The 18,981-nt window shown below is 45.2% G+C and overlaps 1 protein-coding gene and 1 non-coding gene across 5 annotated transcripts in view; one reads left to right on the top strand and one right to left on the bottom strand.

The window, feature by feature from the left end:
- The first annotated feature begins 7,803 nt into the window (after positions 1-7,803).
- Positions 7,804-18,981, top strand: part of MTM1 (myotubularin 1) — a 96,054-nt gene continuing 84,876 nt past the window's right edge. For 2 of the 4 annotated variants that reach the window (XM_077889723.1, XM_077889720.1), the window contains exon 1: positions 7,804-7,881. The gene's annotated coding sequence lies outside the window, so the exon portion shown is untranslated. Of the gene's footprint in view, positions 7,882-14,577; positions 14,634-18,981 lie in introns of those variants that run through there. The other 2 variants (XM_077889721.1, XM_077889722.1) reach the window with 2 other exon arrangements.
- LOC144309250 (U6 spliceosomal RNA) lies at positions 16,423-16,529 on the bottom strand. Its single transcript, XR_013375309.1, has one exon. It is a non-coding gene; the product is annotated as a U6 spliceosomal RNA (small nuclear RNA).

Raw genomic sequence — 18,981 nt, 5'->3', positions numbered from 1 at the left:
CCATTTCTTCTCCCTTCCCTTATATTCCCTTTCACTATTATTTATATGGGGAGGCTTTGTTTCTAAAGTGAGACACAAGACCTTCCGTCCTAGGTTGGAGGCTGACCCCTTGCAAGGTCCAATCAGATCTGCGATGAACCACAGACTGGGGTTTTGGTCCTCTTAGTTCAGACTATCGCGGAGGTTCAGTTAATCTTTTTTTTTAGACAAATGTGATAAAATCCACATAACCAAATGTACTGCCTTACCCAGTTTTAAGTCAATATAGTTCATTAGTGTGAAGTACACTCACATCGTTGCATGAGCAGTCTCCAGAATTCTTTCTGTCTTGAAAGACTGAAACCCTGTCCCCATTAAACAAATCCACATTCCACTTCCTCCAGCCCCTGGCAAGCACCATTCTTCTGTTTCCACGAATGTGACTCATCCAGGTGCCTCACGTAGGTGGAATCATATAATACTTGTCCTTTTGTGGCTGGTTTCTTTCACTGCACAGAGTGTCAAGATTCATCCATGTTGAAGCATGCGTCAAAATTTCCTTCCTTTCTCAGGCTGAATAACATTCCATTGTATGGATAGACCCCACTTTGTTTAGCTATTCATCCATTGATGGACACTTGGGTTGCTTCCATCTTTCGGCCTCTGTGAACAATGCTGCTGTGAACATGGGTGCACAAATACTTCTTTGCAACTCTGCTTTCGATTCCTTTGGGTATACACCCAGGAGTGGACTCGCTGGACCACATAGTCATTCTATGTTGAATTTTTTGAGGAGTCACCCTACTGTTTTCCACAGTGACCGCAACACTTTACATTCCCACCAACAGTGGACAGAGTTCTAATTCCTCCACATCCTCACCAGCCCTTGTTATTTTCTGGTTTGAGGGTTTCATTTTTTTATTATTATTACTTTTTTTGACAGTAGCCATCCTAATGGGTGTGAGGTGCTATCACACTGTAGTTCCGATTTGCATTTCCCCAATGATCAGTGACGTTGAGCACCTTTTCACGTCATTATTGGCCATTTGTGTATCTTTGGAGAAATGTCAATTTAAGTTTTTTGCTTTTTTTTTTAAACAGGAATTTTTTAAGATTTTATTTATTTATTCATGATAGACAGAGAGAGAGAGAGAGGCAGAGACACAGGCAGAGGGAGAAGCAGACTCCATGCCGGGAGCCTGATGCGGGACTCGATCCCGGGACTCCAGGATCGTGCCCTGGGCCAAAGGCAGGCGCCAAACCTCTGAGCCACCCAGGGATCCCCTTTGCTGTTTTTTTAAGGACTTGTTTGTTTATCTTAGACAGAGAAAGGGACATTGAGCACGGGCAGGAGAGGCAGAGGGAGAGGGAGAGAATTTCCAGCAGACTCCACACTGAGCACAGAGCCTGACGTGGGGCTCTACACTGGGCTCAGTGTGGGGCTCAATCCCACAACCCTGAGATCATGACCTGAGCAGAAACCAGGATTTGAGCACTTAAGCGACTGTGCCACCCAGGTGCCCCCTTTGCTGGTTTTTTTTTTAATTGGGTTATTTGATTTTTTTGTTATTGAGTTGTAGGACTTCTTCATACATTCTGGATATTAATCCTTCATCAGATATGTGATTTGCAAATACTATCTCCCATTCCCTAGGTTGTTTTTCACTGTTGGTTGTGTCCTTTGATGCACAGAAGGTTTTAATTTTGATGTAATCTAATTATCTATTTTTACATTTGTTACCTGAGCTTTGGGTGTCATATCCAGCAAATCATTGCTAAATCCAATGCTAAGAAGCTTTCCCCCCAGCATTTTCCTAAGAGTTTTACAGTTTTAGCTCTTACATTTAGGTCTTTACACCATTTCGAGTTAATTTTTTGCATATGGTGTCAGGTAAGCACCCAACTTCATCCTTTTGCATGTGGGGATCCAGTTTTCCCAATACAATTTATTGGAAAGATTATCCTTTCTCCGTTGAATGGTCTTGGTGTCCTTATCAAAAATCATTTGACCATATATGTAAGGGTTTATTTATTCCTGGGTTCTCTATTTTGTACCATTGTTCTATATGTTTTCTTTATAACAGTACCACTCGGTTTTGTTCATGTAATATGTACAACTATATATAATAATAACTATGTAATATGTTTTGATGTAATAATAGCCATGTAATATGTTTTGAAATCAGAAAGTGTGACACCTCCAACTTTTTCTCTTTTTTCAAGATTGTTTTAGCTATTTGGGGTCCCTAGAGATGTCATATATATTTTAGGGTAGATTCTTCTATTTCTGCAAAGCAAACACCATTGGAATTTTGATAGAGATTGTATTAAATCTTTCGAGCACTTTGGGTAGTATTGATATTTTAAGAATATTAAATCTTTGAATCAATGAACATGGAACATCCTCTGATTTATTTGCATCTTTAATTGTTTTCAGCAATGTTTTGTGGTTTCCAGTGCACAAATCCCTCACCTCCTTGGTTAAGTTTATTCTTAAGTATTTTATTCTTTTTGATTAGTTAATCTAAATAACAAAATAGCATTCACGCTCGGCAAACATTTGCTGACATTCAGGTTTTCTCCTCTTTCATTTCTCCCTTTCTCATATGTTGGATCTCTAAATCTTTCAGTGTTTGCAAGGTAGCATACGATTCACCTCAACATGAATCAGGCAGTCCCCTCAAAGACCAAGATAAAGCTCTTTTTAAAAATCTATTTTGAAGGGATCCCTGGGTGGCTCAGCGGTTTGGTGACTGCTTTTGGCCCAGGGTGCAATTCTGGAGTCCCGGGATCGAGTCCCAAGTCGGTCTCCCAGCATGGGGCCTGCTTCTCCCTCTGCCTGTGTCTCTGCCTCTCTCTCTCTATGTCTATCATAAATAAATAAATAAATAAATAAATAAATAAATAAATCTTTAAAAAAAATTTTAAAAATCTATTTTGAGTAAAACACACTTGAATGTATCATGAAACAGTTCCTCATAGGGCTTCCTTCCTCAAAAAAATTTTTAGTGTAGGAAACTGAGATTTAAAAAAAAACCCTCATAATTAGAAGCAGAGGGTGGGCAACTTGTGGGCTGGTCTTTCAAAGCAATTGAGTTCCTTTGGCTTGATTTGCAATGTGACTGGAGCGCTGGAACAATTTTCTCACCAGGCCGCTTGTAGACTAGACCCCAAAGCTGTCCCTAAACACCCTGCATTTGTCTAGTGATGAGCGAGACAAGCAAGGCTGGCCCTTGGAAACATCGTGATGTCATAACAATCATCTCTGCGTGTCTGGCCCCTGTGTCCAAGAAGCCCTGGGAGCCCCCCCACCCCTGCCAAAATCTATGTTTCTCTTTGTGTGTGTTTTCATGTCCCATTACTTGGTTTGAACTTCCACCCAGCACCTGGGAAAATAGACCCTGCTGACAAGCGGGACCTCTTCAAGGAGGCCCCAAACTCAACACTGAGCTCTACGGGAGAGTAGAAGGGAAAATGCTAGCAAGAGGCAATAGCGCTCTCATCTGCACGTGAACAGAGTCCGGCTTGACCCCTTGGTGATCTGGAGCCTCTCCGTGTACGTGCTCATAGGTCATTGGCAGTTCCCAGAGAGAAGATGGGGGGCAAACTTCTGGTTTCTAGAGTCCGCAAGTGTCATACTCCATCTGTCCAGACTCAGCTCCCAGGGAAGCACTCCCTATACTACCCTGATGGGGCTTGGCCACCATCTTCCCGGGGTGGGGCTTCTCCCTAGCCCCAATCAATCTCGTGCCTTGTAGCACGCCCTTGCGTAGGGGAAGCTTCAGCACCCTCTACCCTTTAAAACCCTGGGCCTCTTCAAAACAACCAACTGACCAAACAAACAAAAACAGATTGACAATTCTGGGCAGGCTCCGGAAACTTACCTAAGGCTACTTACCCTCCTGCCCCCAACCCTGTAAACCTCAGGTTTATCGAAGTATAACCCATCCAGAATGAAATTCCCTCCTTTTCATATTTAGCATTTAATGAGTTAGGGCAGTTGTATACAGTCATGTAATCCCCATCACAAAGTATAGAACATTCCCATCACCCCTAAAACTTCCCCCTTGCCCCTTTGCTTTCTATCACTATGGTTTGCCTTTTTCCAAATGTAATATAAATGAAACCACACAGTATGCAATATTTCATGTATTATTTCATTCAACATAAGATTTTTGAAGTTCATTCATGTCGTAACATGCATCAGTTGTTCTTCCTTTTTATTGCTCAGTAGTATTCCATCGTGTGCACGCATCACTGTTTACCCTTCATCAGTTGATGAGGAATTTGAGTTGTTTATCTTTTCGACGGTTATTTTAAAAGGCTGCTATGAATATTTGCATACAAGGTTTTTCGTGAACAGATGCTGTCAGGTCTCTTGGATAAACAGTTAGTAGCAGTAGTGCTGGGTCCTGTGTACTTTTAACTTTATAAATCCCTGCCAAACTGTTTTCCAAAGAGGCTGCATCATTTGGCTTGGGCTACTTTTTAAATAAAGAGTGGAGGAAAAAAAGAAGAAAGAAAGAAAGAAAGAAAGAAAGAAAGAAAGAAAGAAAGAAAGAAAGAAAGAAGAAAGAAAGAAAGAAAGAAAGAAAAAGAGGGGGTGAGGAAGAGGGAGGTAGAACCATTGACAATAAGCTTATCAAGTAGACACTAATATCCCCATTTCCTTGATGAGGAAATTGATGTACTTCCCCAAAGTCATACACCTAACAAACAAATGGAAAAGCAGGGATGATCAGGGGCTTGCTTCTTGCCCTCTCCCACCTCTCTTCCCATCAGCCAACCTGGCAGCTTAGGAACACTACTGCCTTGACATTCTAGACACCACACTCACCTCGGTCCTTACTATATGCTAAGACACCATGAGAAGTGCATTTCACTCCTTTTTTTTTTTAAGAGGCAGCAGCTAATGATTAGAAGTAACTTTTCCAAGGCCAACAGCCTTCTCCTTGTAAGGAAGCGCCTTAATTTCCTCCTCCCAGGGTCAGTGTAATGAACCCGGTAGAAAAAGGTGGTTGCAGTCCCAGTCCAGGAGTGGGGACTGGGAGGTTAGTGCCCCAGCACTGGGCCCGTGTGTGAGGTCACTATGGGAGAGAAGCAGGAAACAGAACTTTTCCTTTCTCAGGCCTGCTTGTCACCCAGGAGGCTGGAGGTGGGGTGAGGGCACACTTGTCCAGGCCAAGGATGTAGACCCCTCCTGGTCCTGCTTGCTCCACTTGCCCTAGCTTGGGAGAATGGGAGGAAGCCCGAGAGGACAGGAGGCACCTTCAGTCTTGGCCTTAGCCAAAGTTGGAGGACCTTGCACGGGGTCGGGAGGGGGACGCATCCTGGATGTCCCACCTACAAAGGTTATGGAAGAGGCAGCATTATGTCACGTCTATTGCTGCCTTCTCCCTATTGTCCCAGAGCCAGCCATCTCCCCACAGACCCCCCTGCATTTGGTGCATGCATGCCCCTGTGTGTGTGTGTGCGTGTGTGTGTGTGTGTGTGTAAAAGGCAGGGAAGCCTGAAGAACCCCCAACACACACACAGGTACTCACACACATACTTCAAACTATGAGATGCAGCTCCAGCCAGAGAGAGGTCAGGAATCGGTCGAGAGTACAGCAATCTGAAGCGCCTGGGTGGTGCAGTCAATTAAGTGGTTGACTTTTGATTTCGGCTCAGGTCATGATCTCAGGGTCCTAGGATCAGGCCTTCTGTCTGTCTGTGCACTCAGAGAACAGCTTGAGATTCTCTTTCTCCCTCTGTTCCTCCAGCTTATTCTCTCTCTCTCTCTCTCAAATAAATAAAGAGGGGGTAAGCACCTGGGTGGCTCAGTTGGGTAAGTGTGCAATCCCTGATTTTGGCTCAGGTCATGGTCTCAGGGTCGTGGGATCGAGCCCTATTTCAGGCTGTGAGCTGTGTGAGCAGTCTGCTTGAGATTCTCTCCCTCTGCTCCTTCCTCCCACTCATGCAAGTGCTCACTCTCTCTCTAAATAAGTAAATAAAATCTTAAAAATAAAAGAACACAGTGACCTTACCCACGGCAAGGTGATCACTCCCATTTGTGCTCACTGTTTACAGTTTTCAAAGTGCTTTTACGTCTTCCTCCACTTGATCCTTGCACCTACATTGTGAGGCGGGGGTCACTGCACTTCACAGGCCAGAGACTGGTCTTCTTTACTGGACCTTTCTTGCCTGAGCTGTGTCCTTCAAAGCTGGAGCTGGGCTAACCTCCTTAGGATAAGAGGTGTCCCTGCTGTGTAGCCCCCATCCCCTGGTTGGACAAAGGGCTTCAGCCTCATGCTTGAATACAGTGCCTACTGTATGCAAAGTCTCCTACCCAGCTGGTACCCTCTCTTAGTCCACATTTCCTCCCATCCCTCTGCTCCAGGACTCTCAGATTATTCAGTAGCCCACCAGGGAGCCTCTTTGGCTCGCAGTGCATGCAATCAAGAAGCATTTACTGAGCACTTTTAGCAATCCCGTACAAAAGTGAATGTGGTTCAAAGGAGTTCCCAGTCTGGGGAGGGGAGCTGGCAGGCTGACATGTAAGCAAATGATGACATCAGTGCGATGAGAAGGGCTCTGGGAGAGCTAATTCTTCCTGGCCCAGGAACAAGTGCTGTTCTGCCGCCCTTCCAGGAGTTTGGCCAATCCAGGAGAAAGAAACAGCAAGTGTAAAGGGCTGGAAGGAGAAAAGAACATGGTGCATCCAGAGAATAGAAAGGAGTTCTCTGTGATTAGACCAGAATTTGGGGCGAAGAGAGAGAAGAGGCACATTGGCAGGGTAAGTGGGTTGGAGTCTGAAGGGCCTTGTTCCTCACCTAAGAAGTTTGGACTCTTCTGTAGGTTCAGTGTGTATAGTGTGCGTATACATATAGTGATATATGATCATATGTAAATTCATATGAACACATACATTGCTATCAGGTAAAACAATTATTTTTAGATGCTGGAGTACTAATAAATCCAAGAGTAAAAAGATGGTAAAGTGCTCCTATGCAGCATCATTTCTTTGACATGCTTATATATATATATATATATATAATTACTATGCAGCGCAAGGAATATTAAACCTATTTTTCTATGTGTTATGTTAAGCTTGTTTCATTCGGTTATGCACGGAATTCTCTTCCTAAAGTTGTCTTCCTTCTGGTTTTTTTCCCCCTTTTTCTTTCTTTTTACTGTATTAGTGATCGCCTTCCCCAAACCTCAAAAAAGCAGAAGGAACTTCGTCCTGAAATGTTTCCTTTCACTAAGTCTCAAGAGAGTTCTTGGAAAGATGCTGGCACCGCCCGGAGTCCACCTCAGCTGTTCATTCGGCTTGTGAATTGCAGATTCTGTGCCAGGGTCAGTGACATTTGTTCCCCCGGCCCTTGTAGCATCTCAGCGTCACGCAGCCCACCCTGTACGCGCTCAATGACAGCTCCGTTTATTGACATCGGCTAAAGTTTTATACAGAGGGGTTCTCCCTCTGGATTTCCCCTTTATTGGAGCCAAACAATGAGACGCAGAGCAGTCCTGGGACTACGCTTCCCAGCGGCCTCCGTTCGGCTGGCTCCCAGGCCAACTTCCCTTACTGGGGCGGCTCCTAGCATCTGGGCCCTGCCCACTGGCAGCGTATCTGGAACTACAACTACCAGATGCCTCCAGGCGCCGGACCTTTCAAAGGGGGCTTCCCAGCAGCCCCCCGGGGGAAGAGCCCCGCCCCTCGGGCCCGTGGCCGAGGCTTTCCCGGCGCCTTCCGCCCGCCTCGCCCATGTCACGTGATGCTCCCCCGCCAACCGGCGCGCGGAGGAGGGCGGCGGGCGGTGGCCAGAGGCGGGGCGGCCGCAGGGGGCGGGCCCTGGAGGGGGCGGAGCGGGGCCCGGGAGGCGAGCAGCCTGGCAACCGCGGTGGCGCCCGGACCCCGAGGTGGGTGCGCTCGGGCCGGCCTGGCTCTGAGCCGGGCGCTGCGGGGATCTGTGTGTGTGTGTGGGGGGGCCGGGAGGAGGAAGTTGGGACTCCCCGGGCCTACGGGTCCCGCGGGTTCTCGTAGCACCCGCGGGTGTAGGTGGGGGGGTTCGCCTGAGCGCCTCGCTGTCCCTGCCGGCCGGGGCTGACGGAGGCCGGGGAGCCGCGGGGCAGGTGCCTCCGGCTTCCTCCTGTTCTCCCCGCCCAAGGTCCCGGGCCGGCGGCGGGCGAAGGTCCGGACGGGGAATCGGGGCCGCGGGGGGAACCCTGGGGGCGTCGCGGCCGCTTCCCGGACTTTGCTTCCCCGCCTGGGGCGGCGAGCGGGCTGGGCGGCCGTCCTGCCTCCCCGGCGACGCGCCGCGGCTGGTCCTCGCCTTGGCCCTCCGCCCGGGGTGGGTGCCCGCCGCATCCCCCATGGGTCCTGCGGAGCGGCCACAGCCCGGCGCTGGCCGGGAAGCCTCGGTGGGCGCTCCGAACACTTTCTGTGTCACGCACGGGAGGTTTATCTGCTTTTGCAACAGTTGAGAGATCAGAGAGGGAACGGTTAGTTCCCTGATACGCAGTCGGAAGTATGCACAGGCGCGAGCAAGCGCCCTTTGCCGGGTTGCCTCCCTTCACTGTCTTCTGCTGCGCTCAGGAAGTGAAAACTAATTTTAGTTTTTGCCTAAGCAAATATGAAATGAATCTGCTGCAAAGATTATATTATGGGCCTTATAGACGCATACTGAGTACGAAGTGGAGTGGATTGTGACTGGTTTTTAAATAGACCTAACAGACCTGCCCGAGAAAGGAATCATGGCATATTAGGATTGCCTGGGACGTTGAAGTTCATAGGTAGTTCATTTCCAGGATGGGGAAACTGAGGCCCAGAGAGTGTAACGTTGTATAGTATTTAAATAATGTGACCCGGGATTTGGGACAACCGAATGGTGAAGCTAATACCATAAGTCAGGTCTCTGGGAAGTATCTAGGCATCTAACCCGGGTGGTTTTTTTTTTTTTTTTTTCTAATGACAGCTTAGTTTTGTTCCTTGTTAAGTATCCACCTTAGAGTCTTGAGACTAAGCCAGTGATTTTGTTGTAGTTTGAACCATTTTGAATTTCCTTCAAAACCAGTTTACCAGCCAAAGAAGACAATTACACATCTTAATTTATAGACACGTTTTGCTTTCATCAACATATATCTTGTGCATGATCACTTATTACTCACCAGATTTGACTTGATGACTTTTGGCTGTTTCACAAAACCAAATCTATCCTTGACAGATTCCACACCATGGAGTAGATTCAGACCAGTGGAAGTAGAGGAGATTGATTGGGGCTTTTAGATTCTAGTTATTGAACGCTATTAAACATTTGGTCCCCTTACCTTAAAGTTCTAACTTATATTTATTAAGTTGTCAGTGGCCTCATTTACCCATTAAACCCAGAACGCCCATAGTGTGCCCACTTAATCCCAAGCCCTGAGAAGACAGCCCACAGCACCATTGACGAAGTCCCTGCCTTACAAAACTTATGTGTGGGGAAGCAGATCAAGGGAAAAAAAAAAAGCAATGATATATTTTCTATTGGAGATGAGCACTATGCAGAAAAATAGAGCTCTGAAACTCTATGATGTCAATAAAACAGGCTGGCATGTTTGAGAGTGACTTGGGAATTATATTGAATTGTTAGGTTTTAGAGTGTCAGCTGCTGCTCCATTAAAGCAAATAATGAAATCCAAAAGCAAATCTGTCTAAATCAAAGAGATTCTATGGAGTCATCATTTCTCCAGCAATTGCCTCTTAGATGGTAAATTCTTCCCAGCCTCATATTTACTTGCATTTTTTTTCTCTTAATGCAAACAGTAAGTGCTTTCAAGCAAGTAGGGAGGTGGTCTTCCAATCGCTCCCTGGCTCAGTGGTTCCCTTAACTAGATTTAGCTACAGAAGGCTCTGCTGAGGTCAGTATTCCCTGTTGATTTCATGCCAGTGCCTGCCTGCCTCAGGCTACCTTACAAGTGGATTTCTTTTCCAGCACTCTGGTTAGTCCTGAGAACCTACCATCTGAATCTTTGGGTTGTGTGGTTTGTAAAGAAATGAGTTCATTTTGATGTTAGCTGTAGTGTCAGGAAGCCTTGGACGTCTTAAAAACTAAAGCACTAGTAAAATGGCATGCGTGATAGCTTCCTATACAAGTTCATCTGTAGTACCTTTTCAGTTCTCTCATATGCTGTACGTTCAATGGCTTCAAAGCAAATGTTTTCGTGTTTACAGGTTCTGAAAAGTGACGAAAGTTCTAAAAAAAAATACTCAAATATTCTTTGTTCCAAAATGAAAGGAGGATTGACAAAATGTAGTTACTTTAAAAACCACTGAAAGAACATGTGGTTCTTGCTGTTTTTGAGGGCTCCAAAATCAAGAGAAAAGCAGAGCCTCTTCAAGGCTTAGGAGGCAGCATTTTGAACTGGCCAAAGGATTTCAAAGGCCAGAGTTTCTTGTTATTTCTAAAGTTTTTCCCATTTTATAGAAGAATAAGAGGTTGCTTTCATTATTCTTTAGTAATTTCCCTTCCCTGCTTCTGACCTCTTTGAAGTTCTGCTTTCCTTATTTTCTAGTTTCTCAGTTCATTATTCTTTTTTGGCAGATGGGGGAGGGACAGGGGGTTGCCATTTGCCTGTAAGGTATTGCCTCTGGATTTGAATCCTGACTCTAATATTACCTGTGTGACTTTGGGTGAGTTACTTACCCCTGTGCCTCAGTGTCCTTATCTGTAAAATGAAAAAAAAAATATTAATAGTGCCTACCTCAGGGGATTGTTGGCTAGACTGGGCGATAATCTATGTCAGGTGGTTAGGATTGTGTCTTGCACATAGTAGGTACTCCAGAAAAGTTGGCTGTTACTGACTAGAACTACGTGGAACTCCCTTCTTTGCTTTATTTGTTTTTTTTTTTTTAAGATTTTATTTATTCATGAAAGACACAAAGAAAGAGGCAGAGACCTAGGCAGAGAGAGAAGCAGCCTCCCTGCAAGGAGCCGGATGTAGGACTCGATCCCAGGACCCCAGGATCATGACCTGAGCCGAAGGCAGATGCTCAGTCACTGAGGCACCCAGGTGCCCCCCACTGTTTGCTTTTAAAGATTTATTTATCTATCTGAGAGAGATAGAGAGGATATGAGTGGGAGGGCAGAGGGAGAAGGAGAGAGAATCCTGGAGCAGACTCCCCGCTGAGCACGAAGCCTGACTCCTGGGTCTCCATCCCACGACCCTGAGCTCATGACCTGAGCCAAAATTAAGAGTTGGACGCTTAACTGACTGAGCCAGTCAGGCTCCCCCCTCCCCCCCAAACCTTGTGTGTTTTTAAAGAAAAAGAAATACTTCTAGACATGTCCTAATACACTTTTGGACATCCAGTAAGCATGATTTTTTTTTCTAGCCATTTCTCTACATTTCATGGTTGACTCAGGCTTTTAGTCTCAGGTGACATTGGCAGCAGTGTCCACAGTTCCTGCAGTGTTGAGCTCCCTTTACTGTTTGGACTCAGAAATTACTTGAGGCCATGTTTTGTTTATTGTCCAAACATGACTAGATCAAGAGAGGCCTTTTTCCCATTCCTCCACTTTGAAGGCAGGAGGACCAGAAGGCCGGGTTGGAGTTAGTAGATGAGATCTAGTTTTGTCCTGCAGTCGGAGGACAGCTTTTCATGTTAAATGTTTACAGTTCCCCTGAGCACCTGGACGACCTCATCCTTTTAAGAATGCAGCAGGCACCTCGTGAGAACATTGGTATCATCCACTAGCACTTTCTTTGTTTTTATCTAAGGAACAGTAAAGGAGCCCTCTGTGTGAGGTGGCTGAAAGCATCCTGAGTTTGGATTCCAGGAGCCGGACCCAAGTCCCACTTCTGCTTCTTCACTCTGTGACATGGAATAAGTCCTCCTACCTCACTGCTGCTGCCTCTTCCATTTTTAAGACAGAGTGGTGAGCCCCACCGAGTTCTCAGAGCTTTCCAGAGGATCACATGTACACCAGTACCCGTTGTGGGCTGTGCAGCATGATTAGTACCGCATTCATGTATCATAGAAGCCGCCGCTATTTGGAAAACTAAATATGGGAGAGCAGGGTCCTTCCTGTTCTTGGCCCACCTACCCCATAGCTGTAGGGTGGGCCTCTCCCTTGCTTTCCCTCTTCTGTCAGTATTGAAATACACGAGTGTTTTATTGCCTCTCTCGGATGGACCTGAAGTCATCAGTACCCCTCATGAGCTTCCATTTTATTGATTCCTAAAATGGTAGTATCATATAACCAACAATCATAGGGCAATAGCAAGACAATCTCTGCACCAGGGAATATTGCCTGCCTTTTCCTGAAGTGTTTCAGAATTAAAATCTTTCCTTTTTCAAATCAACACCTTGCATTAGCTCCTCAGTGCGGCTGGAGGCCCTGCCAAGCTTCACCATCCATACTGGACTGGATGTTCTCACTCAGGGGGTGAGGATGGAAAGAAATACAGAGCCTTGATTGCACTCCAGGTCTGTGCTGCCTTTCGTGTTCCTGTAGAACTAGGGCAGAGTGCTCTTTTCTTGCTATTTCAAGTCATTTCTCAGTATCTTGAAATGGCTCCATAAGTAGCTCTTTGCAATGCCCCGGACTTATGTCCTGGTCATCCAGTGTTGCTGCTCCTCAACTCTTTGTCTTGATACCAGTATTACTTGTTTTCATCTAAGCTTGTGCAGAAGGGAGCTGAGGTTGGAGATGGTTTTTTTCTTTTCCTGGGCAGGCAAAACCCAACATGGCCCTTAACACACAGCAGCCATTTAGTAAATGCTCCTTGACTTGAACTGGACAAGGAGGGGATTGCTCAGAGTTGTTTGGATGTGTTCATTTCCACGAATTCGATTGTCTGTACAGAGACCATATCCCCTGACTGCCAGATGAAACGGAGCTCATCTCATGCTAGGCCTTCCTTGTCATGGATAATTAGCAAATGAGGGGGAAAGTTCTTTGGGTCCAGTGATGGGAGAGGTCTCACACATTGCATTTCCAACCTCTGGATTTTTGGACTACTGTCATGAGCCTTTTTTATAGAATAGGTTCATTTTTTGCTTTCCTTGTTGGTGTTGTTTGGGGATGGGAAGGAGTAAGGGAAGTAGAAGGGTAATAATTGAAAGTAAAAATAAAAGTAACTTGTGTGTAACTCATTCTGTTCTTATTCCCTTGCCTGCAGACCTTGGCAGCACAGTGACGTCCTTTCTTTAGCTTGTGATGATTGTTACATATTGATATCATGCCCTTGGGCTTTCCGTGAGGAGGAAGCATTGTTTCCCAGAGCCTCTTAAAATGGAACAGAGCTGCTATGTCATGTTGCCATGCTTTTCCCTTCACGGGAGCTCTTGAGGCCGAGGTGGTCATAAAGGGGATTCATGGCATCAGAAGGTGGTGCTTGAAATACCCTCGTCTGACCATTAAGTTTCTTTATGGGCCTGAGATGATTTAGGGGGGGACTCAGGAGAACAGGGACTGTGCTGTCACTCCAGCAGTCCTGGAATTGGCCTGAGCCATTTTGCCGAAAGAAGTCATGTACCTGCATGGCAGTGACCCCCAACCATGACTTGTCAGTAGTATTGGGTCACAGTGAGAAGGACGATCCACACTTGGTTTCACGGAGACCGTAGGAGGACACTGCCATTGACATCAGTTATGTGGCAGGCAGGGTTTGAGAAACCTCAGTTGACGTTCCTTTTTGAACTTTCTTGTCCTGAAGTGTTCCTTGCCCACATTGATGGTTCCCAATCAGAGAGGAATGGAGTCCCCAGATGGAGGGCAATTGGAGCTGGCCCTCAGGTCTTTGGAGTTCTGTGAGGCATAACAACTACGTTTTTAAAGTTGAGGCTGAGTGCAACCCTGCTGGCCATTTCCTTTCTTTGCTGTTATCAACTCTGACAGGACACGGTCACTTCTCCAGAGGTTCCCGTCACTCACATTGCCACAAAACAGTTTTTCCTTGTTGATAATTGTCTTGATGCCTCTGCTTTTCCTCAGCTCCTGGGAGCTTAGGAGAAATGCAGAATCTGAGGGCCCCTCAGATCTACCCAACTAGAATCTGCGTTTTAATGACATCCCTAGGTGATCTGTATGTGAAGTTTGAGAAGGCTGGTTGAAGTAGTAGTTCCCATCCTGGCTTCCCCGTGACCCTTGGAGACCTTGCGGTCCATTAGAAAGATAACTTGAGCCACATGTGTAATGCATGCTCCTAGTAGCCGCATTAGAAAAGAAACAGATGAGGTCAATTTTGATAATATATTTAACCTAGTATATCCAAAAGGTTCTCATTTCCATGTGTAATCAGTGTAATTATCAGAGAGGTGTCTCCCCTCCCCTTTTTTGGTAGGAAGTTGGCAACCTCTGGCACGTACGTTACATTTACAGCGCCCCTCAATTTGGACTAGCCATATTTCAAGTGTTCAGGAGTTGCACGGACTAGTGGCTCCGGTTGTTGGACAGCGCAGCTTTGAAAGTTACGTTCTGGCCTTGATCTGCTGATGATGTCATCAGATTTGCTGTCCTTGCCTGAAGAGCAGTTAGAGCCGCCGTGGCCTCAGTAATAACTTGCATTAGTGATCCTGTGTAAGCTGTGGCCAGCCCTTTGCCCATTGCGATTACAGTCATCCCATTTGAATCCTCACAACGTCCCTACTTCGTTTTGCAGACCCTTCTTTTCTCCGTTCCGGTTCGGTAAGTGTGAAGAATTAGCCACCCGTCTATGTGCGACATGCAGGCTTTCTTCCTTGTGGGGTGGGCGGGGATCTTCAAAGAACTTGAGGCTCGCGCCCTTCTTCTCTGGCTCACCCAAGAGGATGCGGAGTCCCCAGAGAGAACTTTCCGCGTGCTGGCATACTGCAGAGCAGTGGTTGGCCACGCTGGCTGCTCCTTAGAATCACCTGGGAGCTTTACTGACCTGCCACCCCACCTGGGAGCTTTACTGACCTGCCCAGGCCCCACCCACAGACGTTCATCTGAAAACTCTTAATCTCGGGGGAGAACAAACAGGTGCATTTTGTGCAGTGCTCGGGGTGGGGCCCAGCTGGAGAGCAGCCGCTGTAGGGCCGCGTCTCCCACCTGAGTGCGCTGAGAATCACCCGCACTTCGGGTCCAGATGCACATTCTGACTCGGTGGGTTGCCAGGCGGGCGATCGGGCTGCAGTGGTGGCGGCGACAGGCTCCCCTCCGGGTGATGCCGCACCTCCGGGGCTCTGTCGCTGGCACTTGGACTTTGGGGTGGCCAGCCTCCTCAGAATCCCCTGAGGGCGTTTCCTAAATGCCAAGCTCCCTGGTGGCAAGCCTGGACTTTCTGACTTCGGGACTTTGGGGTGGGGCCCAGAAGCTGCACCTGAGAAGGCATCGTGTGTTCCACATTCCACCATAAAGTATTAGGTTTGCTTCAGGTTTCAGGTAGGCACACCATTCATTTTGGCCTAAGTGGATGGTTTTGTTTTTTGTTTTTTTTTTTTTCTAAGTGGATGTTGAATGTTATCAGACCCCTTTTCTGCCTTTACAGAGCTCTGTTTTTTTGGTGTTTGGTTGTGTTCCCCCCCCCCTTAGAACCTGTTAAGATGATGGGGTATTTTAAGGGATTTTCTAATACAACGTTGTAGCATTAACCAGGTTTACCTGCTGGTGTGAAACCAGCCGGTTTCTTACTGCTGGATTTGATTGGCAATATTTTCTTCAGAATTTTTACATCTGTACCTGAGGGTAAGATTTGGCTTTCCTGTACAGTCTTTGCCTAGCATCCGTTTGCTAGCCTTGTAAAGTGAGTTGAGAGCATTGCCTTTTTGTGGTCACTGGAAGTTCCTGTGAGATTAGAATTACCCGTTTCTTGAATGGTTGGTACAGCTTGCCCCTAGAGCCACCTGGGCCTGGTGTATTTGGTGTGAGAATATTTTAAACTACCAGCTAATATCTGCCATTTCTGTGGTTAATATCTGTCTTTTCATTCTTTTTTAAGATTTATTTATTTGAGAGAGAGAGAGAGAGCGAAAATGAGTGGGAGGGGCAGAGGGAAAGGGAGAGAAATTTCCAAGCAGACTCTGTACTGAGCCAGACTCGGGGCTCAATCCCACGACCCCGAGGGACCTAAGCCAAAACCACGAGTCGAATGCTTAACTGACTCTGCCACCCAGGTATCCCTGTCTTTTCATTCTTAAATCTTAATATTGTTTCTGCCTTCTTTTTTTTTCCTTAGCCTTACCAGAGGTTTGTCAGTTGTGGTTATGCCATATGATGTGTGTCAGTATGTGGAAATGAATGAATATAATTATATTCTCTATTTTCTTCTTTTTGATTAATTTTAATGAATAAAGACTTTATATTATTTTAAACTCAGATTTACATCAGGGTATATTCCAAAAAGCCTTACTTCCATCCCTGTCTCTTGCTAGGCATTCTATTTCTAGCCCCCTCACCTCCCATCCCAGGTAATCAGTATTAGTAGGTTTTAGTTTCTATTTCTGTTTCTTCTTCTTTTTTGTATGAATGCTTCACAAATTTGAGTGTCATCCATGCTAAGGGGCCATGCTAATCTTCTCTGTATCATTCCAATTTTAGTATATATGCTGCCAAAGCGAGCACTGTTTCTTCTTTTGCAAATTTGAGCAAGTGTGCACACGTGTGCACGTGCATTTGCATTTCCCCCTTTACACCAAAAAAGCATACTACATACACTATTCAGCCTCTTGTTTTTTTTTTCCCCCACTTAAAATATATCCTGGAAATCACTGCTCATTTTCTCCTCTCTTTGGATTTATTTTGTGGTTTGGATGTTTCAACGCATAGAATTATTATTATTTAGTTCTAGTATAGTCTCATTTCTCTTGTGATTCTTTCATTCACCCTTGAGTTTAGAAGTATATTTTTAAATTTGCAGACACATTTTCTATGTATTTTTAGAACTGATTTCTGACTTCACTGCATTATGGTTAGAGACTGTGGTCTGAATACTACTACCTCTTTGAGATGTGTTGAGGGTAGGTTTATATAGTGTTTTGTGGTTGGCTTCTTTCACTTAGCGTAATGCTTTCCAGATTCATCCATATTGTCTCACGGATCCACAGTTGGTGACTTTCTGTTGTTGAGTAGTGTTCCACAGTGATTTATTTATTCACTAGTTGATGAACATTTGAGTTGACTGAGTTTTTGGCTCAGTTTTGGCTCAGTGAATAAAGCTGCTATGAGCATTTGCTTAAGGGTCTTTGTGTGGACTTGTTTTTTCACTTGTGTAAATACTTAGGTGCGGCGTTGCTGGGAGTTATGCTTAGTGTATGTTTAGTTTTACAAGAAGCCATCAAACTATTTTCCAAAGTCCTTGTGCCAACCTACATTCTCACTGGCAAAATGAAGTATGAGTTCTGCTTCAGCCCATGCCCTCATCAACTCTTGTTATTGTCTCTCTGGTTAAATTGTAGCCATTCTAGTGGGTGTGTAGTGGTAGCTCGCTATGGTTTTAATTTGCATGTTCCTAATGACTAATGAAGGTGAGTATGTCTTCATGGGCTTACTGACCATTTGTTTATCATCTTTGGTGAAGCGTCTGCTCAAATCTTTTGCCTGTTTCCTATTGGATTGCCTGTCTTATTATTATAAGAGTACGTTACATATTTTGATTATAAGACCTTTGTGAGATCTATGATTTGCAAGTACTTTCTCCCGAACTACAGCTTACCCTTTCATTTTCTTAATTGGGCCTTTGAAAGAGCAAGGTTTTTAATTTTGATGAAGTCAGGTTTGTCATTTTTTTTTTCTCTTAAGGTTTATGCTTTTTGTGCTCTAAGAAACCTTTACCTAACCTAAGTTCACAAAGATTTTCCCTTGTGTCCTGGGACTTCGGTAGTTTTCACACTTACGTTTAGATCTCTTGTGCCCTGCCCGCCCCCCACCCCGCCACTCATACCCTGTATAATCCCCTTTCCTTGAGTTTCCAGCCTTGTGAGATCTTGAGGAGAGGATGCAGCTAAACTGTGCCAACTCCTGACCAATGACCCACGGAAACTGATAATTCATATGTGTTGTTTACAGCTACTAAGTTTGTGATGCTGCAATATAAAATGAATACTTTTTAAAAGATTTATTTATGTATTAGAGAAAGATCAAGTGCATGCAAGCAGGGGAAGGGGAGGGGCAGAGGGCGAGAATCCCAAGTAGACTCCACGCTGAGTGCGGAATCTGACATGGGGCTCGATCTCATGACTCTGAGATTGCGACCTGAACCAAAATCAAGAGTCGGATGCTGAACTGGTTGAGCTGCCCAGGTGCCCTGAAAACGAATACTTCTATGCTTCATTTCGACTTGATTTTGTATATTGTGTGAAGTAAGTGTCAATATTCACTTATTTTTCCATATGGATATCAAATTGTTCCAGCATCATTGGTGGAAAAGACTATCCTTTTCCCCAGTGAATCACCTTGGTATCTTTGTTAGAAATCAATGGACTATTGCTAGGACCTCCAAAAAAATGGGTCTGATTCTGAAACCAATCTTTGGCAATTCCTTTGGATGCTTCTCTAACCATTATGGCAAACTGCCTGTTGGGCAGGCTAACTAGTCCTGCCAGAATCCCACTGTCTTGATTACTGAGGCATTTTTAGTAGTCTAGAAATTGGATAGTGTAAGTACTCCAACCTCCCCCCCTTCAAGGTGGTTTCAGCTATTTTTGGTCCTTTGGCTTTCCATATAAATTTCGGAATTGGAATTGGTTTGTCAGTTTCTGCAACACAGCCCATAGAGATTTGATAGGGATGGTATCAAATCTCTAGATCAGTATTGACATTATAATAACATTGAGTCTTCTGATCCTTGAGTGTGTGTCTAGGTCTTTTTTAATTTCTCTCAGTGTTTTATACTTTTCCATGCATGGTTCTTGTACACATTTTGTTAAATGTATCCCTAAAGATTTCATTTTTTTATATTACACACGAGTTTTTTTTACACTTTAATGTCCATTTGTTCATTGCTAGCAATACAAATCTCATTAATTTTTATGTTGATCTGCATATCCTGCAACCTTACTAAGTTTACTTACCAGTT

Source organism: Canis aureus, chromosome X (genome assembly GCF_053574225.1).
Source record: "Canis aureus isolate CA01 chromosome X, VMU_Caureus_v.1.0, whole genome shotgun sequence".
Lineage (NCBI taxonomy): Eukaryota > Metazoa > Chordata > Mammalia > Carnivora > Canidae > Canis > Canis aureus.
This window is presented reverse-complemented; position numbering and strand designations above follow the sequence as displayed.